Below are 6,712 nucleotides of genomic sequence, written 5' to 3' on the forward strand. Positions count from 1 at the left end.
CTCATTCCTTAAAACAGAAACCTCAGATTGCTTATCATAAGAGGAAATAGGAAGAGTTTATTTCAAGCTTGTTATGTAAATCAGTTATTGGGCTTTTTTTTATCAACTAACATTTGTTTTCAGCTTTAACTGATTGAATGCATTTGAAGTGGGCTTCGTAACATATGAATACTACTGTGTAATATGTGTTTGCATCTATGTTTAAGAAATACAAGACAAGCACAAGTTTCATTTGTGGGCCATGTTTCATTATACTTTTTGAATTAGCTGAGGGCCGATTCAAAATGGCTCCCGGGTCGTAGTTTGGACACCCCTGCTGTAGGTGAAGCAGAGACTAATCTCATTCCTCCTTTATGTCCACAACTGGGAGGTATCACAAGGACATCCAAAGAGAGGAGGAACCCTACGAGAGGACTCTAAAACTGACTTGGAGGAACATTTATAGGTACAGTAAGTGGGATGGAGAGGAACCTAACCCTAACCCTACATCCAGGAGATAAAATGTGAAGGATGAAGCGTTCATGTTGTCATTATACTGTGTGTGCAGTGCTGACATAGACTACTAGGTTATTCTCTATAAACAGTATGCTGTGTTGGAATGTTGTAAAAATGATTGGATTATTTAGAGTCAGATGATCACAAGTTGAGATGGGTTTTTCTTCATAAAATAAGTATTTATTCTGACTCCTCTGCCGACTGTCATTATTTGTAATATTTTTTTAAGACACATACAAATACTAGTTTTCCACAAATTAATTTCTATTACTTCCTTTTTGGCCCGGTCGGTCAACATGCCGATGTATCCTTGGGCGAGATACTGAACCGGTGTGTGTGTGTGTGTGTGTGTGTGTGTGTGTGTGTGTGTGTGTGTGTGTGTGTGTGTGTGTGTGTGTGTGTGTGTGTGTGTGATGTGTGTGTGTGTGTGTTGTGTGAGTGTGTGTGTGTGTGTGTGTGTGTGTGTGTGTGTGTGTGAGTGTGTGTGTGTGGTGTGTGTGTGGTGTGTGTGCGTGTGTGTGTGGTATGTGTGTTGTGTGTGTGGTGTGTTGGGTGGTGTGGTGCGAGTGTGTGTGTGGTGTGTGGTGTGTGTGTGTGTGTGTGTGTGTGTGTCTGTGTGTGTGTGTGTGTGCGGTGCGTGTGTGTGTGTTGTGGGTGTGTGTGTGCGTATGTGTGAGAGTGTGTGTGTGTGAGTGTGTGGTGTGTTTGTGTTGTGTGTGGTGTGTTGTGTGTGTGTGTGTGTTTGTGTGTGGTGTGTGTTGTGTGTGTGTGTGTGCGAGTGTGTGTGTGTGTGTGGTTTTTGTGTGTGTGTGTGTGTGTGTGTGTGTGTGTGTGTGTGTGTGTGAGGGGTGGTGGTGTGTGTGGTGTGTGTGTGTTGTGTGTGTGGTGTGTTGCGGTGTGTGTGTGTGTGTGTGTGTGTGTGTGTGTGTGCGTGTGTGTGTGTGAGCGGGGTGTGTGTGTGAGTGTGTGTGTGTTTGTGTGTGTGTGTGTAGTGTTGTGTGTGTGTGTGTGTGTGTGTGTGTGGTGTGTGTGTGTGTGTGTGTGCGTGTGTGTGAGTGTTAGTTCCATAGAACAGGTGGTACTGCTCTGCATGGATGAGGTGTGAACGTGTGAATGACTCGTTGCATGTAAACCTGAAAAAGTGCTATATAAGTAAAGTCTATTTGACATTTAAAATCATCTTCTTTCTGTCACTCGTTGAAAAATCTATGATGCTTTTAAAAGATGTGTATGAATACAGTTGCTGAAAACAAATGTCCCAGTATTAAACTCATCACTTAAAATATTCTGAACAATGAAACTTTAATATCTAAGTACATTATCAACGAGGAATAACACAAGTCATTTTTGTAACTAAGTTGGCACCAGACCTTTATTACAGAGGCATTTTGACAAATCAATGATGGCACAATGGCAGCGTGTCCAAAATCCATAACACATTATTGACAGTATTCACTACATACTGATTGTCAAAGTACACAGCTCATATTCTCAAAGTGGAGACCCTTACCTTTGCAACAAATGTAAATGTGATGTCTTAAATGAGAGAAAGCATTGAAATTGGTCATACAAAAAAATTAAAAGGCAAAGAACAAAATCACCACGACATTTTAGGCATTTAAACATAAAATAAGTGTCAAATGTTATTTTTTGAAATGCAAGTAATACACATGATTACACTTTAAAAACCAGGGGGCTTACAGACATGTTTTTTTAAGGTTAGTTTATTTGTAAAGCACACTTTAAGACACATAAGCAATTCAAAGTGCTTTACATACGTGAGTGTCATTTTGTGCATCTAATCTAATAAATCCAAGGAATCGAATAAATGTACATTATCGTTCCACAAGATACCTACACGTTTCTCACAAAGATAGAGAAGGTCTTCTAGCTCGTATAGCATATTTTAGAGTGCAAATTTAAACAAAAATATCAATAACACCTCTGCTTCTGCCACTATGAATGTCTGCTGTACAACAAAAAGCCTTCGCACCCCCTTCTGCAAACATTTCCTTAATTTTTTCATTGACCTTTGGAAATCCTGATTGATTGACACTTAAATCCTAATCCTGATTATACACACTGTATTCACACAGTTAGAAGAGACGTAACACGAGGTCTCACATTTCCCTGCCTGTACACGGGAGATCAATCATGGCGCTGAAGGGACATTTTTCAATGTAACCTTTATATTATGTCTGACTACATCGGAGGAGGGTTTCAACGCACTTAACATGAGTGGCATTTAATAAAGCATAACACTTGCAAGGTGAGGCCGAGATGTGACCCTATTTAAATACGGAGGCCCCTGCATGCCTTTAACAGCAACCCCTCCCCCGACAACAACACACACACACCTCCTGACGCAGTTATAATTAAACACACCTTATGCCTCCTTTGCAAATGCCCCTCATCGATCTGAGGGTTTTTAACATTCATATGTGAACTGCCCCCCAGCGAACGGCGGCGTTTATGGATCAGCAAGTTTCCATTAACAAAGTTGTTGATGTTGAATAGCGGGGGCTGCAGCCGCCATGATATATTTGGGTAAATTAACTTTGCATAAAGTGCTCCGAGGCTACGGGGGTCTTTTGAGGAAAGCTGAAGAGAAAGCAAGGCGCCAGTCAGGCCCGAAAAGTCAATGCACACTTGATGTCGTCGGAGAGAGTGTAGCTACTGGCGTCCAAATGAACCTCTATTAAATAAATACGTCTGATTTCATTCCTACTTAATGCTTCTGTTTGTTATTATCATGCACACAGTAATCTTTCTCATTTGCAGTGTGTGTGTGTGTGTGTGTGTGTGGCCTAGCATTACTATACTTGTGGGGACCTACATCTGTTTACACAGTCACGTGTGAGGACTCACCTCCCTTATGGGGACAAAATGGAGGTCCCCATGAGGGGAATCATTAATTTTAGGGTGAAGACTTGGTTAGGTTTAGGATTAGGGTTAGGTTAAGGGTTAGGGTTAGGTATGTGCTGGTTATGGTTAAGGTTAGGATAAGTCTCCAGGAAATGCATGTAAGTCAATGTAATGTCCCCTGAAGTGATGCATACATGGTATGTGTGTGTGTGTGTGTGTGTGTGTGTGTGGCTCATTAAATGTGCAGCTCAGGGCAGGAAACAGGTAGAGGAAATTGGGAAAGCATTGATCTGCGACGTTAATATAAAGTAAATCATAAACACAAATAGGTCATTTAATCTCGAGTGTTTGTTTAAGCGACTGGATTTCACTCAGGCTGTGGTGAGGATTAGGGGGAAGGAGGTAAATATAGGTGTTTTGTTGTTGTTTACAATATTTTTCCAGATGTTTTTTAATTTAATTTTCCATTTGAACAAAGATGGGATATTTCTTCACATAGGACCTAACAAAAACAAAATTAATAATAATAATACATTAGTAAATATTAAAATGATTAATATATAGAGATAATAATAAGTATACAGATAAATCCAATAAAAATACAATTACATTTCTAAATGTACAAATTACAAAAGAATAAATTACAAAATAAAATTAATTTCAAAATAAAGGTGAAACAGACTTTTACCAGTGACATGTGAAAATAACATTTGCATTTATTGATGGTTCTCCGTTATATTGTATCACTATCATTACATCAAACCAACACACGTTGTGTCTTTGTGTTGGAGGACAATCCTCTGTAAAGACAATATCAGCTACGAGCTAATACAGTGAAATAGCTACAGGCATTTAACACACACACACACACACACACACACACACACACACACACACACACACACACACACACACACACACACACACACACACACACACACACACACACACACACACACACACACACACACACACACACACACACACACACAGGTATACAGCCAGTATGCACTTCAGAGCTGGAATATGCTATTATGTTGGAAATGGCTTCGTGTGTGTGTGTGTGTGTGTGTGTAATGAGAAATCAACATTGCATGTCAATCAATGGCAGTTTGGATGCGTGTTTACACTCCTCCTGTTAGAGAGAATCCCTGCCAGGAATACCAGGAGCGTTTTATTCCAGAGAGCAAATGGGAAACAGGAATTTGACATTCAAATGAAAATATAACTCAGAAATCTGTTTAAATGTGTCAGTTGTCGTTTGATAAACACTTCCCCTGTGGTATAGTTTCGACACCAGAGGGGTCACGATCTGACCTTTGACCCTGTGTTTGATATCAGCTGCAGCAGAATACCACAAACATTACAGAAATACCTTTCAATATACATGAAAGGCATGGTGGAAGTAAATGTCCTATTCAATATGTAACTGAAGTAAAAGTACAGTATTTGCATTAAAATATAACAAATGTGAAAGTAGTCATTATGCAGAATGGTCAATTTTATACATATATCTATTATTTTGCAGTATAATAATAAGTGAAGATGTTAATGTAACAGCTGATGAAGTCAACATTCGAAACACTTCATTTATTGCTGGGTAATTTGTGAATGTACCCCTAAATCTGTTATTAAATCTGCAAAATCACTGGTTACCATCGATGTTATCACTAAAAGCATAGAGTGTAAGGTACAACATTACCAGAAGAGTAGAGGTATGAAAAGCAGAAAGAAATACAAGTAAAGTACTGTAGTTTTTAATGACTTTCCATCACTGCAAAAGTATACTATACAAGCTGGGGCTAGGAGAAAACAGAGAAGAAAAAGAAGGATGCAGTGAATTCACTCAGTTTAAAACTATAATGTAGTTTGATTACAGGTACCTGCGAAACATGGGTTTATAACAACACTGTATAGTAAATACATATACATTAAGGCATAAGTTATCTAAAGATAGTATTTCAATAGTATTTGTAAGTTTAACGACTTGATACGTCACATCAGTTGTAGAATATGGATCATGTCTTGATACTTTGGTTGGTTGACTTGTTTGAGTTGTTGTTTGAGTTGTTGTTGTTGGTTGAGTTGTTGTTGTATGAGCGAGTTCTGTGTTGCAGAGCAGATCCATTGCACTGAGTTACCCAACATGCAATGCAACTACAATGCACCACAGCTCTGGCCAGTTTCTCCCTCTGTGCATTCTTCAGAGGATTCAATTCAGATGTTGTTGTGGAGAATATACTTTAGATCTTCTTTTACACAGCTGTACATTAAATATGTATACATACAAATAATCTAAAATAATATATAAATTATATTAAATGTCTTTGCTTTGCCTAATCAAATAGCAAATTATAGTTATTTTACAGCACTACCAAAAATATTATTTGCATAATTGTTGCATCCTGCTTTCTATAGAAAACAGCTCTTAGTTGTATTGGCGGTCTAACTGTTGGACAATCATTTTTCTGGTCAATCTGACCTTTGACACGTGTGAGCTCTGTAGTCCCACCACCAGGGAGCGCTCACTAACTAACAAACACACTGCTGGAGGATAAAAGAGTCACAAACACGGGGGGAAATCAATCTGGGGAGTAGAGGCAGAGAAAAAGTAGACCCTTTGAGTTTCTGCTCCTCTGTGAGCCGGTTCCTGCAGGTCCAACACGCCTCTGCGACACACGTAGAGATGTTAGGGTTAATGTCATGCACACAATGAGTCCCATATGTCACTAAACTCTGCACAGAAAAACACCGTTAAAATCACATGTATCTTTTGTCCAGATAAGTGTTTACAGCAGCAGTTGTGGTCACACAAGCAGCACAGCTCTGGGAAACGTGACTGATTTTCTTAATTAGTACCACATTCAACAAGACTTCTACCAATACTATGCATTTACTATCATTCATTTTTTTTACAAATAAAAACATGAAAGGAGGAAGGCAAAAAGACAAGAGGGATCATGGTGTCATTTTTGACCTCTTTACTTCCGATTTAAATTTTAAAAAATGTTGTTTTTTTTTTTAAATAAACCAAAAAACCTGCATAGAGGAAGAATTTTGATATATATAAAATAGAAATAAATAAGGTTTAAAACCCTCAAAAAGTGTTTGAATTGAAGTCAAACACAATTTTTGAGTTTTGTTTTAACATTTTGAAAAGTGAACATTTCCCTTGAGGACACAAACGCATTTCATTTACCTGTTGAGGAGTCCAGCAGCTCTTCTGTGCAGTATGACTGTGGTCTGATTGAAAAGCAGCACATGTGAGTGAAACAGCTCCTGAGCTCTACTGTCCCACAGACACACCCCTCTCTCTCTTTTTGACCGGGAAAACGCTCCAGTGACCGAGGCT

At 38.9% G+C, this 6,712-nt stretch overlaps 1 protein-coding gene across 1 annotated transcript in view; it reads left to right on the plus strand.

Annotated features, from left to right (window-relative positions):
* The window catches only part of foxl3 (forkhead box L3), a 3,270-nt gene extending 2,586 nt beyond the window's left edge, over positions 1-684 (plus strand). The window contains exon 3 of the mRNA XM_034197554.1: positions 1-684. This exon is cut by the window's left edge and continues 620 nt beyond it. The gene's annotated coding sequence lies outside the window, so the exon portion shown is untranslated.
* The last annotated feature ends 6,028 nt before the right edge of the window (positions 685-6,712 follow it).

Source organism: Gymnodraco acuticeps, unplaced genomic scaffold (assembly GCF_902827175.1).
Source record: "Gymnodraco acuticeps unplaced genomic scaffold, fGymAcu1.1, whole genome shotgun sequence".
NCBI classification, from domain to species: Eukaryota; Metazoa; Chordata; class Actinopteri; order Perciformes; family Bathydraconidae; genus Gymnodraco; species Gymnodraco acuticeps.